Here is a 22778-nt window from a genome sequence, read left to right as displayed (position 1 = left end):
CCAACATCACCCTAATATTGAAAAAAAAAAACATTTGAAAAATCATCAAATAATCAAAAATGATATTTATCCATTCAGTTCCACTGGTCCATCTTTATCCGGATCAGGAACAGTCAACACCGGCATCTGAGTGTTGTCTCCACGGCATCACTCTCCAACCTATCTCAATATCATAGCTTTCTCAAATGTCAGTAACAAATTACAAACCTCACACACAGTGCTATCAAAGCTGAAACTAAAATCTGACCCATCACTGCCCCTACTGGGCCTAACTGATCTTGCAACCAAGTCTTCTCAGATCTCCCAAATGCATCCCTTATATTCTTCAATGCATATATAACTATCTGAACTATCTGGACTCAAAGTATAACTATTATCCTCAATAGAATCTTCCCAAATGTTACACCATACCATGGAAAAAAATCCCCCCTTCTCCCTTAGATTTATCCTTCAATGATAGGCTTGAACACTATTGACCTGTCGCCATGTCACCCTTTTAACCCTAGATTTAGCTGTGTCCGGTGCTATCCCTCTTATAATGGTAAAAACCTCATATGGAAGCTTCAACGTTGACATGTAACAAAATCCTGTCTATCCATAGTGTCAGAATATACATGCTTTATCACCACAAACCCTCAAAATATCTCTAAAATCCCCATAGTCACATTGTCTGGCAAAAGCTACTCTTTTAACCATCAAAGTCCTGCTGTTCTTACTACCTGGTACATAAAAATTACATTATATTTGTCATCTCTAACCTTATGTTCATGCTTATCCAAAGTCATCATATTATCATCACAATCTGATATTCCCATAAACATACCCCTTACCTCATATGTTTTATTAGAACAAAAACAACTTTTAGCCCTCCATGGTTACACCTCAAATGCTTCAGTTACGCTGTTACCTGATTTTACTTTCCATCTAACAAATTCACACAAGTTTTAATTCACTTAATCCAATAACACCTAAACCTAGGCTTAAACAAATGTTTTGACAACGACATTATTTTATCTGTTACTGACTGTTGCTGCTGATACAACAGTCATGACAACGCATAAGATTGACACATACTTGATAGAGGTCGAGCGACCGTCTCCTATTTTAACCCTATTCGTACTATCATTGACAGCACTCTCCATCCGTAACATAACCCATGAGTCTTTCTTGCGACCCCCTTTAATTTCAGAAAAGTTGTTGTCGGTGTCATACTCCCTACATTTGCTATTGCCATCGTATCATTAATCCCTTCCAAAGTTACCATTAAAGTAGTTGATGTATCAACCCTAATCACTTCTAGTAGGAAAGCTACCGATATCCTCTGTGTATTATTCACTGTTGGAGTGACTACTGTAACATATTCTTCCTGAACTCCCTTGGTGACTGTGGAACTTCAACAGATTTCAAATCTTCCATCATAAGCGTCACTTTACGAATTACATGTCCTTTTAACCAATAATTCTTAACCGGAACAACTTCTAATGCTTGCCCTAGATAAGTATACTTCTTCTCCATAATTATCTCTCCATATGAGAGAAACGTCCCCATCCTAACCCTAATAAGTATTTTTTCCCTAAAATTGGTGCTCTATTGGTTCCCTTATAATCAAATGCGATATAGTTATGGCTTTAATAACTATCAATGTTGAAAGAGTTAAATTGCTTCTCACTGTTGTTTTAATAGACTGAAGTGTTAATGTCCTTAGTTCCCCAAAGAAAAGTTGTCTTTGCTTGTACTTCCATCTATCACCACTAGTGTCACTTTTTCCCCAAATCTCAGTCCTTTCTCTAATCCCTGACTTTCAAACTTTTGATTATAAAAAATACACCTATAATTACCTTGATCTTCCTACTCTAAAGTGTCATTCACCATTGTTCTCTCTCTTACTACTAACTTTGAAACTTAGCTTACTGTCTTAGAGTTCCTTCAACCCTAGTTCTCCTAACTTATTTTAATCTAATCTTTTCTCTCATAACATTTAAAAACGTTTTCCCCTGATTTATTCACAAAATCCCTTACCACCAAATTTTTAGAATATGTGATAGAGAAAGTCCCCACCTGCCTTTGACTTCTTTACACACAGACTTGGCAAACTAAACACCTTTTAGCCTAGCCTGAAATCTCTTGGTGTAAGAATGTAAACCCAGACTCTTTAAAATCCTCTACCCTAATTAGTCAAGGTTACATAGTGAGATGTTTAACCTCTTTAGGCTGAACACAGATACGTTTTTACACTATTCACTATCACTTCTAATGGTCGGATGTTTTAACTTCAATTGTTGGATAATTTGTCTTCTTCTCTAATCGGTGCTATCAACTGCCACCCCCCCCTTCCGGATCTTCTAGGCACTCTAGAATCTTTAGGGTTCACCTGGAGAACAGGTGATCTTGAATTGCCCCCTGTATCTTCCTTAAAAATGTTCTCTGTTTCCTCCTGACTTGTTGCACTCACAGGTAAAGTACCCAACCTGTCCATAATTATAACAGTCTTCTGAAAGTTGCTGAAGTGTAGCTGAAATCTTCCTCCTCCTTCTATTTCTTCTCGTCCTCTTCCTCTCCAATTCTGTGTCTGTCCAGAAACTGGCTGTGGATATGGAACATTTGGTACCCCCTTGGCTGGTACAATTGCATTTGATATTGTTCAGTTGAAGCTGTAACAGTGATTGTGGATTTGGTTCACTCTAATTCTTCATAACCAAACCTTATCTTCTCCACCAGTTGTATGATTGAGTTCCCAGAGTTTCTTCGTCCTGTTCTTTCTTCTTCTCCAATTCTTGGGATCCTTTTCTCAGCAGTTTCTCCTCTTCTGTATCTTCAGCTGTGTTACTTCTTCTAAACTATTTGCTTTATCCAGGCATGATAAGCATCGGTCTATATCTCCTTCTATTTCTTCTTTGCTAGTCATTGTAGGATAAAATCCTCTTGAACATAAAGCACCTTTAATCTCCAAATCTTCATCGCTTTCTTCATCTTTGCTTTCATCCGAGATCAAATCTCGTGTATCCTTCTTCCTTCAACTTCCATCAGAGATCAAATCTCTAGTATCCTTCTTCTTTCCTCTCTTGCCAACTTCCTTCTGATCACAGAGTCATATCCACCCATGACCTCTTCATCATCACTCATCTTCATCATCCTCATCTTCTTTAAGTTCCATCCTCCTTAACCTCCCTCTTTTCTTCCAGACATCACATTTTCTTCCTTCTGGAGTTTTGATTCATCTTCATCGTCGTTTCTGCTTGTCCTCTATCTATTATTCATCTTCATCTCTGATGCAACAATCACCCTGCTGGATGATCACCGAAAGCTACTTTTTGCTGAATCCGTATGTGAGAAAGGTGTACTAACTTCTGCCATTAGTTTTTCTAACACTACTTTCTAACACTACTTTAGTTAAAGGATTACAATTTTTTCCCTATATAAATCGGTGTAATCACCTTCATCTAGCCTTGCTGTCCTTTCTCCCCATTGTAACAACCCTTTTATATTCCTTTATCGTGAATTATTTTATTTTAGACTGTATAGCCTATGGCTTCCCCCCTGTAATTATTAATATAAAACTAACAACTCCATTTTTTACCAAAAATTAAATCAACTAAACTATGAATATGAAAAAATTCAATTAAATGTTTTATTCAAAAACCATTTCTAATTAAAATAAAAAATCAATCAAAAAATCAATTAAAAATTATGAATAATTTAAAACCAATGTTGTATTTCTATATCCTAACTTATCAATTAGTGTTGGCCATCTTACCACAACCCATCAAATGCAAGTAAGTTAGTCAACTTCAAACTAAAATACCCATAAACAAAGCCTCTAACCCTTCAATACTACAATTCCCATAAACCCCCTTGCTCTATAGGCACATAATTATCTTAAATTTACAAAATAATGTCAGTCCTTGATTCCCAACACAACTCCCATCAAACCCCAGTGATGCACAGAGCCTCCAAAATGCAATTTTTAATGAATCATTTGCCAAGCCTATGTAAAATCGTCATAACATCACATATTTTGTAAAGGATGATTTTGTGAACTAGCCTGATATCTGATCCGATCGTCTGCCTCTGCCGCGTCACACCTTGTCACGTGACGCACGTCAGTACTTCCTGTATCTCCTCTCCTGTCTCTCATGACAAGGGAACAAAACGGTACAGACAAGCATTTAAAGCTTATACACTTAACCCAGTTATCCACATTCAATATTCCCCCACTCATATTTGCTACAAGACTGAACCCATGACTAAATAGATCGCTCAAAAACATTTTATTTAATTTTAATCGTCTTTTAATTATTTAATTCAATTTATTATAATCCGTTACCATATATCTAATTTATAAATTCAATAGGTCACAAAACAAGTTTCATCTTTAACCAACCGCCGATGTAACAACTAGAATACTCGTGTTAAAATTTCTCCTCTGTCTGTCTATTTCTGTCTCCCCCTGCAGTCCCCAGATGGGACCTATGACCTTTACCCATAATGCAGTGTTTTGTAGGCTTAGCACAACCTCATGTCGTAGTTTTAGCCCCGTAAAATCATGCACATGCGCACATCCATTTAACCCCATGCTTTTTCCACCATAGAACGATAGCATTACGCTACAGCGTCACTATTTTATACCTTATACTCACACAATTACACATAACAGAGCTCACATTTGCGTAGAACTTTAAATTCCACACACACATACATATTTTAAGAGGCTTAGTCCATTGCAATGGGACCTCTAAGGATACATTAGCATGTAGCACACAACACAATTAGCATTTAGCATTAGCCGCCATGTACCATGTAGCATGAAACACACTCCCATTTAGCACTAACATTAGCCTTAGCCTTTAGCTAACTGCGGCCTACCCAGCCCTAAGTAACCTGCACCGTGGCCAAATCATTGTCCATCATTATCCATATCTCCGCCTAACTTTATGCTGCCGTAAGTTCTGGATAATCATAGAGAGGTTACCCCACACAAATACTTCGTCAACTATAAGATGAGCATAATATACATATAATCCGTCCAGCTTATAATTCCCAGAATCAACCTTACCACACCGAACGCGTTGCAAGGATTTCATGGCCCATTCCTAAAGAATCGCCTCGCTTCGAGGTCTTTACCAGATTCACGGTGCCCTAAATATACATACGTATCCCAGCCTTTATTCTCTACCAATCCATTTGTTCTAGACTTTACCGTTTACACATCAACCAAATTTAGAATATTTTTCAGACTCCCAGTCAACAACCAGAGGCACGGTCGTAATGGTACATTCCTCCAGTGTACACAAGCAGTAACAAAACTAACAACTTAGCTGTGTTTGGTCGGGTCATGACTCCAGACCGAAGTTAGCTTGAGTTAGCTTGGCGGCTCCAAATGCAGCAGAGGAGAGATTGCAGACGCCTCCTGGCAAGCTCGCCATTTGTCGTATCGAGTGAGTGGTGGCAATTATTGCTGATGAACAAAATGAGTCTGCTCATACTGAACGTTGATCATAAGGTTTATTCAGACCACAAGCTTCAGCATGAGTGACAGGTGACATGACACCCGGAGAGTGACGCCTCAGAATGGCTGCTCGCTCTGCCCTCTCCTTAGTTTTCCCCCCTATTTATAACAATGATGCTCCCTCTTCTGGCCAATCACCAGTCTCCCCTGGGGCGTCACCCTAAAACATTCCCTTTTGATACTAACATAAACAACATTCCTTGTTCCTCCAAAACAGTCATAATGTTAATACACCACACTATCTATCTATCTATCTATCTATCTATCTATCTATCTATCTATCTATCTATCTATCTATCTATCTATCTATCTATCTATCTATCTATCTATCTATCTATCTATCTATCTATCTATCTATCTATCTATCTATCTATCTATCTATCTATCTATCTATCTATCTATCTATCTATCTATCTATCTATCTATCTATCTATCTATCTATCTATCTATCTATCTATCTATCTATCTATCTATCTATTGTCGTATCGAGTGAGTGGTGGCAATTATTACTGATGAACAAAAGGAGTCTGCTCATACTGAACGTTGATCATAAGGTTTATTCAGACCACAAGCTTCAGCATGAGTGACAGGTGACATGACACCCGGAGAGTGACGCCTCAGAATGGCTGCTCGCTCTGCCCTCTCCTTCGTTTTCCCCCCTATTTATAACAATGATGCTCCCTCTTCTGGCCAATCACCAGTCTCCCCTGGGGCGTCACCCTAAAACATTCCCTTTTGAAACTAACATAAACAACATTCCTTGTTCCTCCAAAACAGTCATAATGTTAATACACCACATTTCCCCCCTTCGAGACGAACTAAACGTCTCGAAAACAAACAGAATAGGATTATGACTAGTAACAATTTATCTTATTGAGTATCTTTAACATTAAACCAAAAACATTATCCTCTAGAGTGTAAATACCTTTCTATGAAATAACTGTTTATGAAGTGTGAATACATTACTATGAAATATGAACCAATCTCTATGGAGTGTAAGAGCGAAAAACTGTCCGGCAACCTTCCATCCATCAATCAAGACAGTAAAATTCTCTCACGGTCCCTCTGCCCCAGGCAACCACCTTCGGTACTCCAGATAACCTCATAAACCATGTAAATGCATTTGAAACTATGATGCAATTAAATACACATGTAAGCCCCTGCAAACAAAATCCTATCCAAAAACATCCATTGTAAGGCTGGTCAACCCATTGGACCTTACAGTGAACCTCTCCCTGCCTAGACTTTCCTGTCCCTAAACATTCACGAAATAAACAAAAACATCTAAGATCCTCACATGTATTCAATAACATCAAACATCATTCTACAAAAATTAATACCTAAAAATATGACACAATTATGTATTACACATGTCTATATTTCATTGCAGACACTGGAATGTAGTCCACTACACTTCATCTCCCTGTAGTCTCCTCTTCCAATGGACTGTTGATGATGGAATCGGCCACACCCTCCTTGTTTCATCTCCTCCAGTCATATTGTCCCTTCATATTGTCGTTGTTTGAGTATTTGTTCTAAATCTGTTCTAAATTTCTACATTTGTTTGCGTTGGGAACAACGCAAACAGGGGGGAGTGTCCATAGGAATTGTTAACACTGGGCACACGGATATTTGGCTTGAATAAAATTAAAAGGAGTGTCCAGGAATAGCATGAAGGAATAAGGCCAGGAAATAAGGAAAAAGTATACTTTTAGGACGTTGCTGATTTAAGGAAGCCCTCAAACGAGGCGATCATTAAGATCGGCTATAAATCCTAGGAGAGTCACTAGGTTGACTTTCGGGTCAGTTCTGGGAACTGTGAGTTTGTGGAAGATACATTCAATTGCACGTTACCTCTCGACATATAGTTGACGAGGTATATGTTCGAAGTAACCTCTCATTGAATATCTGCAACTCGAGGTAGCAGAAATTTAGGAAGGAACAATGAGAAAGAAGGAGCGACGGTAGCATGCTTAGTGTATTGTATGAACGGATGCATTCCTCTTGAATTGTGTGTGTGTGAGAGGAAGACAGCCTATGCGTGTGTGTGTAAAAGGGGAGGTCTCTGCTGTGTGTCGACTAAAGCTATGACAACAGGGGTTTTAGTTTTTTTTGTAAGGAAATATGTTAGTTAAGGTTAAAACCTTATGAGTCTCCATTAGAGAGAACGTTAATACTTGTTAACTATATATGAGCCACCGGGAGGACCTTTGATTCTATAGAAGAGAACGTTTAATAATTGTTAACTATATATGAACCACCGGGAGGACCTTTGATTCTATAGAAGAGAACGTTTAATAATTGTTAAAAAACTATGAGCCCCTGGGAGGACGATTAGTTGTAACGGATAAGAAAATAACTATAAATCTGCAGATTAGAATATGTGAAGATAAGAAACTTTGTTTGATTAGAGTTGTGTTGGAAATCCAGCACTGACATTATTCTGTAAAATTAATTAAATAAAAAGTAATTAATTAATTTAAAAAATAAATTTAAAAAAAGGAGGGAAACATAAGCTACATAGTCTAAAGTATTTTTTGGTTTACGAATTAGTTGGTTTAAAATAATAATAATAATAAAATAATTCACAATAAAGGAATATAAAAGAGTTGTTACAATGGGAAAAGGGACAAGCAGAACAACAAAAAGACCCCCACCTTACGAGGAAGAAGTAGGGTTTGGGGACGTCTGTCCTCAGCTTCAAGTGATCATTCAGGAGGGTGATTATTGCATCGGAGATGAAGATGAACGAATGGTGGAGAGAGGACGGGCAGAAACGACCATAGAGATTAATCCAAACTCCAAGAGTAAGAAGAAAATGAGATGTCTGGAAACTAAGGGTGGAGTGAGGTTCAGGAGGAAGGAACTTGAAGATGATGATGATGATGATCAGAGGGATTCAGAAGAGATCATGGGTGGATATGACCCTGTGATCAGACAGAGGTTGGCCAGAGCGGAAAGAAGGGGTGATGGAAGTTGGAAGAAGAAGAATACAAGAGATTCGATCTCTGATGAAAGTGAAGATGGAGACAGCGATGAAGATTGGGAGATTAAAAAGTGCTTCATGTTCAAGAGGATTTTATCCTACAATGAAGGAGGAAGATGATGCCAGTGATAATTCGAGGACAGAACCTGGAGTATAAGCCTTTGCAGAATACCGATATGTCAGATATACTTGAGAAACTGCTTACTCTTCAAGATGGAGCATATAATAATAATAATATGCCATTTAGCAGACGCTTTTATCCAAAGCGACTTACAGTCATGCGTGCATACATTTTTGTGTATGGGTGGTCCCGGGGATCGAACCCCCTACCTTGGCATTACAAGCGCCGTGCTCTACCAGCTGAGCTACAGAGGACCACATATCCTTGGATTTCAAAATTGGAAGAAATTACGGTGGGAACACAGTCTGCCATAGGAGACAATAAGAGACTTTTGGCTAATCTCCTTGGGATTCCAGGTATGGAAGACATTTTTTCAGAGAGCTGGACTTCATCGATATGTGGGGACTGCGGTGAATGATCCTGAATTGTTGGCTGCAAGTAGAAATCGGCTGTGGAGAGCACTGAAAGATACATTTCCAACAAATGTGCATCCTGACAACATTCTGATTGACCCACTAGGACAACAAGAAAATCCGAGAGCCTATGTGTCAAGAGTTCATCAAGTGTGGAGAAATATTACCGAAAATGATCCAGATGTGAGTCAAATAGAGCAGTCAATTTTGAGAGCTAAACTGCAGATGGGACTGCCCTCACCAGTAAGGAGCAAACTGGCAGAGGTGGTTGGACTTGGAAGCATGACAAAAGGTGTCTATACAGATCATATAGCCCATCAAGTGGATCTGTACCGGAAAAAGGAACACAACCAGAAAGAACAGGACCAAGAAACTCTCGGAAAACTCAATCAAATACAACTGGTGGAGAATAAGAAGGAGAAGAAACAAGCTTTGGTTATGCAGAATCAGTGTGCACCAAATCAACAATCACTGCCACAGCTTCAACTGAACCAGTTCCAACCGCAATTGTACCAGCCACCAATAGCGGTATCAGTTGTTTCATATCCACAGTCAGTTTCTGGACAGACACAGAATTGGAGAGGAAGAGGACGAGAAGGCTTAGGAAGAGGAAGAGGAGGAAGATTTAAGCCATACTTCCAGCAATCTTCAGAAGTGTGTTACAGTGGGGGAAAAAAGTATTTAGTCAGCCACCAATTGTGCAAGTTCTCCCACTTAAAAAGATGAGTGAGGCCTGTAATTTTCATCATAGGTACACGTCAACTATGACAGACAAAATGAGAGAAACATTTTCCAGAAAATCACATTGTAGGATTTTTTATGAATTTATTTGCAAATTATGGTGGAAAATAAGTATTTGGTCACCTACAAACAAGCAAGATTTCTGGCTCTCACAGACCTGTAACTTCTTCTTTAAGAGGCTCCTCTGTCCTCCACTCGTTACCTATATTAATGGCAACTGTTTGAACTTGTTATCAATATAAAAGACACCTGTCCACAACCTCAAACAGTCACACTCCAAACTCCACTATGGCCAAGACCAAAGAGCTGTCAAAGGACACCAGAAACAAAATTGTATACCTGCACCAGGCTGGGAAGACTGAATCTGCAATAGGTAAGCAGCTTGGTTTGAAGAAATCAACTGTGGGAGCAATTATTAGGAAATGGAAGACATACAAGACCACTGATAATCTCCCTCGATCTGGGGCTCCACGCAAGATCTCACCCCGTGGGGTCAAAATGATCACAAGAATGGTGAGCAAAAATCCCAGAACCACACGGGGGACCTAGTGAATGACCTGCAGAGAGCTGGGACCAAAGTAACAAAGCCTACCATCAGTAACACACTACGCCGCCAGGGACTCAAATCCTGCAGTGCTAGACGTGTCCCCCTGCTTAAGCCAGTACATGTCCAGGCCCGTCTGAAGTTTGCTAGAGTGCATTTGGATGATCCAGAAGAGGATTGGGAGAATGTCATTTGGTCAGATGAAACCAAAAAATAACTTTTGGGTAAAAACTCAACTCGTCGTGTTTGGAGGACAAAGAATGCTGAGTTGCATCCAAAGAACACCATACCTACTGTGAAGCATGGGGGTGGAAACATCATGCTTTGGGGCTGTTTTTCTGCAAAATGACCAGGACGACTGATCCGTGTAAAGGAAAGAATGAATGGGGCCATGTATCGTGAGATTTTGAGTGAAAACCTCCTTCCATCAGCAAGGGCATTTAAGATGAAACGTGGCTGGGTCTTTCAGCATGACAATGATCCCAAACACACCGCCCGGGCAACGAAGGAGTGGCTTCGTAAAAAGCATTTCAAGGTCCTGGAGTGGCCTAGCCAGTCTCCAGATCTCAACCCCATAGAAAATCTGTGGAGGGAGTTGAAAGTCTGTGTTGCCCAGCGACAGCTCCAAAACATCACTGCTCTAGAGGAGATCTGCATGGAGGAATGGGCCAAAATACCAGCAACAGTGTGTGAAAACCTTGTGAAGACTTACAGAAAACGTTTGACCTGTGTCATTGCCAACAAAGGGTATATAACAAAGTATTGAGAAACTTTTGTTATTGACCAAATACTTATTGTCCACCATAATTTGCAAATAAATTCATTAAAAATCCTACAATGTGATTTTCTGGATATTTTTTTCTGATTTTGTCTGTCATAGTTGACGTGTACCTATGATGAAAATTACAGGCCTCTCTCATTTTTTTAAGTGGGAGAACTTGCACAATTGGTGGCTGACTAAATACTTTTTTTTCCCCACTGTATAATTATGGACAGGTTGGTCACTTTGCCCGTGAGTGTAATGGGCCAGGAGGAAACACCAGAGGGAATTTCAGAGGAAGATACAGGGGCCAGTCAAGATCATCTGGAGGACCGGTGAACCCTTATAGGGGCCCGCAGCAAGGATTCTAGAGGTGCCCAGAAGATCCGAAAGGGGGGTGTCAGCTGGTAGCATCAGGACCGGAAAAAGATCCAACAATTGAGGTGAAAGTAAACAAACGACCATTGGAAGTGATGGCGGATAGCGGAGCTGCTTTTACCTGTGTTCGGCCTGAAGATGCTACACATCTCCCTATGTCCAATCAACTAATTAGGACAATCAGATTTGAGGGAGTGAAACAGCTGATTCCTCTTACGGAACCAATTGAGCTCTGCTATGAAAATCAGAAAATTACAATACCCATACTGGTATCGGAACATACACCTATCGCATTGTTGGGAAGAGATGCATTGTGTAAATTGAACTGTACAATAAAATGTACACCAGACTGCTGTCTGGTAGAAGTGCCAAAGGAAAAGGTTTACCAATTGTTGATGACGACAGAGATGGATTCTTCTTCAGTATTCTGGATTGGAAATCTCAGTGAAGATTTTTTGAAGCAGGCTAAGATATGGGAGAAATTCATTGTGGCAAATATGCCAGATGCGAGGCTTCCGGAATATCCATTTCATTGTACGCTCAAGTATTTCATGAATGATGCCCAATCGAACTCAGAGGAATGGTTCAGTCATCAACCAAAGAAAGTTCAACTCTGCTCATGTTGCATAATTTTAGGACCACAAGGAGCAGCTATGAAGATAAACACAGACGATTATCTGGATAAAGAATTTGAGATTGAGAAGAGTGTGCCACATGTGACTTTGTTGGTTTCTGAAGGCTATGAGCAGAAGCATATAAGAGAAATGATGACAGAAGCAGAGAAAGCTGTTTTCGTAGCGATGAAAGATAATTTGGCGATTTGGAGGAGTGAAGATCAGCGATTTCTCAAAATCATGATTTCGGCTCAAGGACAAGGAGAGCCACAAACTGTATGGATGACACATGAATCTGTTTGCAGTGCGAAGATGGATTCAGACCGTATGAAAGAGGAGATGTTGCAACAAGTTCCATAATGTTTGTGGTCTCAACACAGTACTGATATTGGACTTGTGAAATCAGGCCAATTGAGGTGAAAGTTGAACTTCGACCAGGAGCCAGACCTCCTTGGAAGAATCAGTATCCATTGAAAGATGAAGCAATCCAAGGGATTGAACCACAAATTGAAGGACTTTCGAAAGCAGGTGTTTTAAGGACAATAAAAAATCCTCAGAGTAACATGCCTTTGTTGTCTTTGGAGAAACCATCAGGGGTTGATAGTAGCGCCTCTAGACCTATTAGGTCTGATGATTCAGGAAGCACATGGGTTAGCTCATGTTGAAAGGGGGGAGGTTAGGAGAAAGATCACAAAGGAGTATGATTTTTGGGCACCATATTTGCTTTAACAGGTTGACTATGTCATAGGCAGGTGCACAATCTGTCTGAAAAATAATGTTTGCAGGGTGTGACTATTATTCCTGGTTACATTCCTACACCAAGAGGTGCATAAGATGTCCAACTAAGCTAAAAGATGCTCAGTCGGTTGGTAAGTTTTTGTGTAAAGAAGTCATAAGCAGGTGGGGATTTCCCGATTTAATATCCTCAGAAAATGGGAAAGAGTTTTGTGGATAAATCAGTTAAATGTTTTTTGAAAAAATTGGGGAAAAAATCTGATTGTGTGATAATTTTCGCATGTCTTTACATATTATTGTGATATTTAGTATTTTCTTATGAATCAAAGGGGGAAATGGAATGTGATTCATCTTATATATCATTTTATATATCATTTTTATATTATTGTTGATATTTATGTTTTAATTTGCATGTGTTGTTTTGCAAAAGATACTGGTTGGTGTTTTCTTTTCTTCCAAAAGTATATAGGGATTTGTAGAGTGGGATTCAAATACTCAAACATGGACAATATGAATGGACTGGAGGAAGTGGAACAAGGAAGGTGTTGAAAGTCGACACTGTGGAGGAGCTGCAGTGTAGTGGACTACATTCCAGTGTTATATTCTTTCTGTATTAATTTTTGAAGAATGATGTTTTCTGTTGTTGGATGCATGTGGGGACCTCAGATGTTTTTGTTTATTTGATTGAAGCTTAGGGATATTGGGTCTAGGCAGGGACAGAGAGAATCCACAGGAGGGTCCAATGGGTCGACCAGCCTGAATGTGGACATTCTTGATTGTATTTTGTTTTCTGAGGTTTTCATGTGTATTCAATTGCATCATAGCTTAAAATGCATTGATAAAGATTTATAAATTGATCTGGAGTACTTAGGTGGTCGCCTGGGGCAGAGGGGCCGTGAGAGAATTTTCCTGTCTTGATTGATTGATGGATATTTGGAATGAAAGCTGCCAGGCAGGTTTTTCACTCTTACACTCCATAACAATTTATTTACACTCCATAACAATTTATTTACACTCCATAACAATTTATTTACACTCCATAACAATTTATTTACACTCCATACAAAAATGTCTATATAAAAATGTGTTTACTCTCCATACATTTTGGTTTATTGCTAAAGTTACTCAAGAACAAAATCCTATTATTTTTGTTTTCGAGACTTAATTAGTCTCGAAGGGGGGAAATATGTAGTATCTGAAAGTCTATGATTTTGCTGACGTTTGCAAATGGTGTGATAGATGAACTTTACTCTGCTTTGCTGAAACATCTGGAAAGAATTACTACATAGGCTTCTTGGAATAGAGGACATTTGGAGATATGAGGAGGCCAGGGATTGGTCTATAAAAAACCACCCATCTTATGTTACATAGGATATAAATACCATGTTTTGAACAAAGGACGAAAGAACAACATATTAGAGATTGGGTCAGTTGTTCTCCGGACTTCTGCAGGAGTCTGTAAATTAATACTGTAATATTTGATGTAATAAACCATTATAATCAAGGACAGTGTCAGCGGATTTCTTGTCATCACAGCATGATCAGCATCATTGTCTCGACACTACACCGCTCAGCAAGGAAGAAGCAACTGCTTCAAAACCGCCATAAAAAAGCCAGACTACAGTTTGCAACTGCACATGGGGACAAAGATCGTACTTTTTGGAGAAATGTCCTCTGGTCTGAAACAAAAATAGAACTTTGGCCATAATGACCATCGTTATGTTTGGAGGAAAAGTGGGTCCTTGAAAGCCGAAGAACACCATCCCAAACGTGAAGCACGGGGGTGGCAGCATCATGCTGTGGGGGTGCTTTGCTGCAGGAGAGACTGGTGCACTTCACAAAATAGTTGGCATCATGAGGAAGGAAAATTATGTGGATATATTGAAGCAACATCTCAAGACATCAGTCAGAACTGAAAAAGCATGTGCGAGCAAGGAGGCCTACAAACCTGACTCAGTTACACCAGCTCTGTCAGGAGGTATGGGCCAAAATTCACCCAAACTTATTGTGGGAAGGATGTGGAAGGCTACCCGAAACGTTTGACCCAAGTTAAACAATTTAAAGGCAATGCTACCAAATACTAATTGAGTGTATGTAAACTTCTGACCCACTGGGAATGTGATGAAAGAAATAAAAGCTAAAATAAATCATTTTCTCTACTATTATTCTGACATTTCACATTCTTAAAATAAAGTGGTGATCCCAACTAATTGGTCTGTCATCTTATAGGAAGTAGAGGGGTTTGTCAGAAGAACTGTAGTTCAGAGATCGTTGGCAGGACAGAATGGAACACAGTATGCAGAAATCGCTCTGCCATTTTCTGGTTGCTAAAATTCTAATAGTTCACCTAATTTCAGTTTATGTGACAAAACAAGCAGGTATACTGTAGAGAATCATTGTACCATCTAAACCGCTGTGAAAATATATTTTCCATAAGGAACAATTTTGTGTTTTCAGCTGTTTGAAGCTGGTGTTTAAAACCAAAAGTAAAAGATAAAAAAACAAAACTTAAAAACGGAAACCATAGAAAAGGTGAACATAGAACTGATCTATCGCTTCTTATATTTGCTTTCAATGAGAATGACAGATCTATACCTCACATTTCTATTAGAATTTTGTCAGGTCTCTCAAAAAGTTACATATTGCAGCATTAACAGTATTGCACTTTTCATGTAGCCTACTTTTGGCCAACTAATAGCCTAACCACCAATCAAGCAAGATTATTGACTAGTTTTTCAAATCCTGTTGCTTCAGGATTATTTTGCTGTGACAATCTAGTTTAAATTACGATCATATATCTGTATATGAGGTGGGGTTGAATGACCCCCTTACATTGAAGATGCATCTCTGTGAGAGCCTGAGTTTATATAGTAGATGCCATGCAGACCTGTGTAGTGTGGTGGTGTGGTGTACATTTAACCAGGTCACCACTCAGGAACTAAAGAGTAGCGCTAACTCAGTGGTTGCAAAATGTGCTGTCAATGACAATGAATGCAAAATGCTATATTTGTTGGATGTGTTCTAGTATAAAGTTGTGATTATTGTAAATGGTTGAGAGTTCCTTCGCTACAGTTATAGTTAACTGTACTAAGAGATTGTGTGGTTTTTGGTCTCTGTACTTTCTCTATGTCCAGAACAGCAGGTTTACTTTTATTGGGATGAATCTTTTGATGGAGGCAGAGCTGAGCTATATTCACTAGATGGGCCAGCTGCAGTCTAACTTGTCTACATATCGGGGGAAAAAAATGTAAACAAAATACGCTTTTTGGTACGAATTTAGGGTTAGGCATGAGGTTAGAAGTGTGGTAAAAGTTAGGGTTAAGGTTAGGGTTAGGTTTCAAATCCGATTTGATGACTTTGTGGCTGTGCCAGCTTGTGACTTCCCTGCAGAGCTGCCTCCAGTACATGAGTCATCCTAATAAATGCAAACCTGCTGCAGAACATGTCAATGGCCATTTAAAACTGCAGTCCGTAATTCACCATGTTAACAAACATTGTCATAAAATAACAGTATATTTTATGTTATGATGAGATATTTACATTTACATTTTAGTCATTTAGCAGACGCTCTTATCCAGAGCGACTTGAGATATGACAGTTGTACTACACTTACGGAAAAAACACATGAATTTCACGTGATCACATGTGATCATGTGATCTTGTGAGAAGTTACTGTGATAAAATAATTAATAATGATTGGATTTATATAGTGCTTTTCTACCAACTGAGTTACTCAAAGCGCTTTACATAGTAGGGGGAAACTCACCTCATCCACCAGCAATGCGTTGCACCCACCTGGGTGATGCACGGCCACCATTTTTTGTGTCAGAACGCTCACCACACATCAGCTATTAGGTGGAGAGGTGAGGAGTGATACAGTGCCTTCAGAAAGTATCCATACCGCTTGACTAATTCCACATTTTGTTGTGTTACAGCCTGAATTAAAAATTGATTACATTATGTATTTTTCTCAACCATCTACACACAATACCCTTAATGACAAAGTGAAAACATGTTTTTAGAAATGTTTGCAAATGTATTGAAAATTAAATACCAAAAAATCTAATTTACATAAGTATTCACACCCCTGAGTCATTACTTTATAGAATCACCTTTGTTAGCGATTACAGCTGTGAGTCTTTCTGGGTAAGTCTCTAAGAGCTGTCCACACCTTGTCTGTGCAACATTTGCCCATTATTCTTAAAAAAAGTATTCAAGCTCTGTCAAATTGTTTGTTGATCATGGCTAGACAACCATTTTCAGGTCTTGACATAGATTCTCAAGTAGATTTAAGTCAAAACTGTATCTCAGCCACTCAGGAACATTCACTGTCTTCTTGGTAAGCAACTCCAATGTAGATTTGGCCTTGTGTTTTAGGTTATTGGCCTGCTGAAAGGTGAATTCATCTCCCAGTGTCTGATGGAAAGCAGACAACCAGATTTTCCTCTAGGATTTTGCCTGTGCTTAACTTAGTTTCTTTTTTTATCCTGAAAAACTCCCCAGTCCTTAACGATTACAAGCATACCCATAAACTGATGCAGTCACCACTTGAAAATATGAAGAGTGGTACTCATTATTAATGTGTTGTATTGGATTTGCTCCAACCATAACATTTTGTATTCAGGACAATAATAGTATTGCTTTGCCACATGTTTTGCAGTATTACTTTAGTGCCTTGTTGCAAACAGGATGCATGTTTTGGAATATCTGTTGTACAGGCATCCTTCTTTTCACTCTGTCAATTAGGTTAGTATTGTGGAGTAACCACAATGTTGTTGATCGATCAGTTTTCTCCTATCATAGCTATTCAACTCTGTAACTGTTTTGAAGTCACCATTGGCCTCGAGGTGAAATCCCTGAGTGGTTTCCTTCCTCTCCAGCAACTTAGTGAGGAAGGACACCTGTATCTTTGTAGTGACTGGGTGTATTGATACACCATCCAAAATGTAATGAATAACTTCATCATATTCAAAGGGATATTTAATGTATGCTCTTTTTATTTTTACCCATCTACCAATAGGTGCCCTTCTTTGAGAGGCATTGGAAAACCTCCCTGGTCTTTGTGGTTGAATCTGTGTTTGAAATTCACTTCTCGACTTAGGGACATTACAGATACAGTTGAAGTCGGAAGTTTACACACACCTTAACCAAATACATTTAAACTCAGTTTTTCATATTTCTTGACATTTAATCCTAGTCAAACTTCCCTGTTTTAGGTCAGATAGGATCACCACTTTATTTTAAGAATGTGAAATGTCAGAATAATAGTAGAGAGAATGATTTATTTAAGCTTTTATTTATTTCATCACATTCCCAGTGGGTCAGAAGTTTACATACACTCAATTAGTATTTGGTAGCATTGCCTTTAAATTGTTTAACTTGGGTCAAACGTTTTGGGTAGCCTTCCACATCCTTCCCACAATAAGTTTGGGTGAATTTTGGCCCATACCTCCTGACAGAGCTGGTGTAACTGAGTCAGGTTTGTAGGCCTCCTTGCTTGCACATGCTTTTTCGGTTTTGCCCACATATTTTCTATAGGATTGAGGTCAGGGCTTTGTGATGGCCACTCCAATACCTTGACTTTGTTGTCCTTAAGCCATTTTGCCACAACTTTGGAAGTATGCTTGAGGTCATTGTCCATTTGGAAGACCCATTTGCGACCAAGCTTTAACTTCCTGACTGATGTCTTGAGATGTTGCTTCAATATATCCACATAATTTTCCTTCCTCATGATGCCATCTATTTTGTGAAGTGCACCAGTCCCTCCTGCAGCAAAGCACCCCCACAGCATGATGCTGCCACCCCTGTGCTTCACGGTTGGGATGGTGTTCTTCGGCTTGCAAGCCTGCCCCTTTTTCCTCCAAACATAACAATGGTCATTATGGCCAAACAGTTCTATTTTTGTTTCATCAGACCAGAGGACATTTCTCCAAAAAGTACGATCTTTGTCCCCATGTGCAGTTGCAAACTGTAGTCTGGATTTTTTTATGGCGGATGGAGCAGTGGCAGTGGCTTCTTCCTTGCTGAGCGGCCTTTCAGGTTATGTCGATATAGGACTTGTTTTACTGTGGATATAGATACTTTTGTACCTGTTTCCTCCAGCATCTTCGCAGGGTCCTTTGCTGTTGTTCTGAGATTGATTTGCACTTTTCGCACCAAAGTACATTCATCTCTTGGAGACAGAACGCGTCTCCTTCCTTCCTAAGCGGTATGACGGCTGCGTGGTCCCATGGTGTTTATACTTGCGTACTATTGCTTGTACAAATGAACGTGGAACCTTCAGGCATTTGGAAATTGCTCCCAAGGATGAACCAGGTAGACAGGGAGTACAGGAGGGGACTCAGGAAGCACCGTTGTGGGGCCCCAATGTTGAGAATCCGTGTTGAGGAGATAATGTTGCCTACCTTCACCACCTGGGGGCTGCCTGTCAGGAAGTCCAGGACCCAGTTGCATTGGGAGGAGTTCAGTCCCAGTGCTGTGAGATTGCTGGTAAATTTAGAGGGCACTTTGGTATTGACGGCCGAGCTGTAGTCGATGAACAGCATCCTCACATATGCATTACTCTTGTCCAGGTTGGAGAGGGCAGCATGCAGTTCAATGGCCATTGTGTCGTCCGTGGATCTGTTGGGGCGGTAGGGGAATTGTAGAGGGTTGAGTGTGTCGGGGAGGGGAGGGAGGAGGTGATGTAGTCTTTGACAAGATTCTCAAAGCACTTCATAATGACTGAAGTTAGTGCTATGGGTCGGTAGTCATTCAGTTCAGTTACTTTCCCTTTCTTGGTCAAGAGGATGATAATGGACATCTTGAATAATAATTTCAGTATAAATAAACAAACACAATGTAATCATTTATGTCAAAGTGTTCCAAATATGAAAGTTGAAAACATTGAGACTGCGTGACATTCTGGGGATATCCTAACGACAAATTTTAGTCTGCAGTGCATCACCTGTGAAATGTAATGTGAAAAATATCCACATCTGAAACTTCATATGAAATACGATCACATGTGAAGTGTTCCAAAACCACGTGGTTTTACATGATTTCACATGTGAAAGGTTATGTCATCACATGTGAAGATCCACATGTGAAACTTCATGTGAAATATCATCACGTTAAGTGTTCCAAAACGTGATTTCCTACTGTGGAATCATGTGTTTTTTTCATAATGGTAAGCTAATGAGGTTATTAAAAGATATACTCTTTTAGAATTAATGGCTATTATTCCTTTAAAAGTGCAAAAATCTATGTAGAAATCACAAATTGCTCCTTTAAAATAAAGCTCAGGAAGATTTGGTAATCAGTAACATGAATATGGCATGTTGTTATTTATTCCAATCTAATATTGGTGAAATGTGACTTTCTTTGTTGCAGTGCTGAGTACACTCATCAACTCAGGACACTCTGAAGATGATGATGCTAGATATTTGTTCACTTCATCAAGCCTCCATCTCTTGATGCTTCATTCTATTTCTGTATTTGTGGATTTTTAAAGTTGCTTTTGGCTGGATATATTTTGTGTTTTTAGTGTCTCAAAATAACATGTAAGTCAATTGTATCATGCTGGTTTGATTTTGATCAGGAGCGGCAAAGGCTGTTCTGACCATACACCCCAACAGCTCCCAGATATTCAGTGGAGAGTCTGTCACTCTCAGATGTGACGTACAGGGGGAGGATTCACTGACTGGAAATACACATGGTACAAGAATGGTAATTCGGACTCCTCCACTAAGAAGAATAAACATGAGATCAGTGATGCTAAGATTTCCGACAGTGGTGACTACATATGTCTGGGTACACATATTGATGAGCAGAAATATTCTGGGTGGAGTGATGTAGTCACACTGACAGTGACAAGGTAAGTCATCTTATCTCTCATTCACATCAGTGCCTCCATACTTATAACCACTTCATTTGGCACCATTATAAGGATTCTATTTAGTTGTTTAAAAAATGTATGTTGTGTGTTTCTGAAGCTCTGCCGAAAGCTACACTGACAGTAGAGGCAAACCCTGTGTACCCTGAAGAGACAGTTACTCTGACGTGTTCAGTAGGGTCTGACAGTAGCTGGAGCTATCAGTGGTACAAAGACAGGCATGATAATGTAGTATCCCAGTCTGACAGACACACTATAACAGGAGACACCCTCACCATCAGTAGAGCTGGTGTGTCTGACCAGGGTCAGTACTGGTGTCAAGGAGAGATCCAGTCCAGATCCATGAAATCAATCATCGGTGATCCTGTCAGAGTCACCCTGAATGGTAAGTTACTATGTTGTCATACAGATGGACACTATTTATATTGAGTCAATCATGTAGACATGCTCTGAGTGTAAGTACACTACATCACCAAAAGTATGTGGACACGTTGAACATCTCATTCCAAAATCATGGGCATTATTATGTAATCGGTACTCGCTTTGTGCACAGGGACATTGTCATGCTGAAACTAGAAAGGGCCTTCCCCAAACTGTAGCCACAAAGGTGGAAGCACAGAATCGTCTAGAATGCCATTGTATGCTGTAGATTTAAGATTTCCCTTCACTGGAACTAAGGGGCCTAGCCCGAACATTGAAAAACAGCGCCATACCATTATTCCTCCTCCACTAAACTTTACAGTTGGTATTCGGGAAGGTAGCTTCTCCTGCCATCCGCCAAACCCAGATTTGTCCGCCGGACTCCCAGATGGTGAAGCGTGATTCATCACTCCAGAGAAAGCGCTTCCACCTCTCTAGAGTCCAATGGCGGCAAGCTTTACACCACTCCAGCCGACGCTTGGCATTGTGCTTGGTGATTTTAGGCTTGTGTGCGGCTGCTCGGCCATGGAAACCCATTTCATGAAGCTCCCGACAAACAGTTATTGTGCCGACGTTGCTTCCGGAGGAAGTTTGGAACTGGGTAGTGAGTGTTGCAACCGAGGATAGATGATTTTTACGCACTACACGCTTCAGCACTCGGCGGTCACATTCTCTGAGCTTGTGTGGCCTACCACTTTGCGGCTGAGCCGGTGATGCTCGTAGACATTTCCACTTCACAATAACAGCACTTACAGTTGACCGGGGCAGCTCTATCAAATTTGACGAACTGACTTGTTAGAAAGGTGGCATCCTACGACGGTGCCATGTCGAAAGTCAATGAGCTCTTCAAATCAAATCAAATTTTATTTGCCACATGCGCTGAATACAACAGCTTACTTACAAGCCCTTAACCAACAATACATTTTTAAGAAAAATAAGTGTTAAGTTCAAAATAGATGAGTAAAAAATAAAAATAAGAAATAATTAAAGAGCAGCAGTAAAATTAAAATAACAGTAGGGAGGCTATATACAGGGGGTACCGGTACAGAGTTAATGTGCAGGGGCACAGTTATATGTAACTGTATGGCCATTCTACTGCCAATATTTGTCTATGGAGATTTTATGGCTGTGTGCTCGATTTTACACACCTGTCAGCAACGGGTTTGGCTGAAATAGCCAAATATACTCATTTGAAGGGGTGTCCACATACTTTTGTATATATCGTGTAATGTCTAAAATAATAGTTACCGTACTACTCACTGAAGTCAGATCATACTTTGAAAAGATTGGTGCTCTGACTGCATTTGTCTTCATATAACTGTTTCCACAGCTCTGCCCTCGGCCTCAGTGAAGATAGTCACTCCACAGGGTCTCCTCTACCCTGGAGAGACAGTCACTCTGCAGTGTGACATATCAGACTATACAGACTGGACGTACCGCTGGTTCAGAGACAACCAAGAGCTTCCCATTCAGACCAGAAACACCATCACCATCTCTCACCTGACCAGGCTAGTCAGTACAAGTGTGTTGGGACAAGCAGCGGTCGGCCCCAGAAGTCATATCTCAGCTCAGCTCTCCCCATCATCATTACTGGTGAGCTCACTGTTTGTCTTCAATCTAGACTTTCTAAATTCAGAGCCACTGAGGGTTAATATAAATGTATACACCGTAGACACACTTAATATAA

The 22778-nt window shown here is 39.8% G+C and overlaps 1 pseudogene; it reads left to right on the top strand.

Moving 5' to 3' along the window:
- The window catches only part of LOC123485043, a 42657-nt pseudogene that overhangs the window by 11073 nt on the left and 8806 nt on the right, over positions 1-22778 (top strand).

The sequence above is a fragment of the Coregonus clupeaformis genome, unplaced genomic scaffold, assembly GCF_020615455.1.
Source record: "Coregonus clupeaformis isolate EN_2021a unplaced genomic scaffold, ASM2061545v1 scaf0545, whole genome shotgun sequence".
NCBI classification, from domain to species: domain Eukaryota; kingdom Metazoa; phylum Chordata; class Actinopteri; order Salmoniformes; family Salmonidae; genus Coregonus; species Coregonus clupeaformis.
This window is presented reverse-complemented; position numbering and strand designations above follow the sequence as displayed.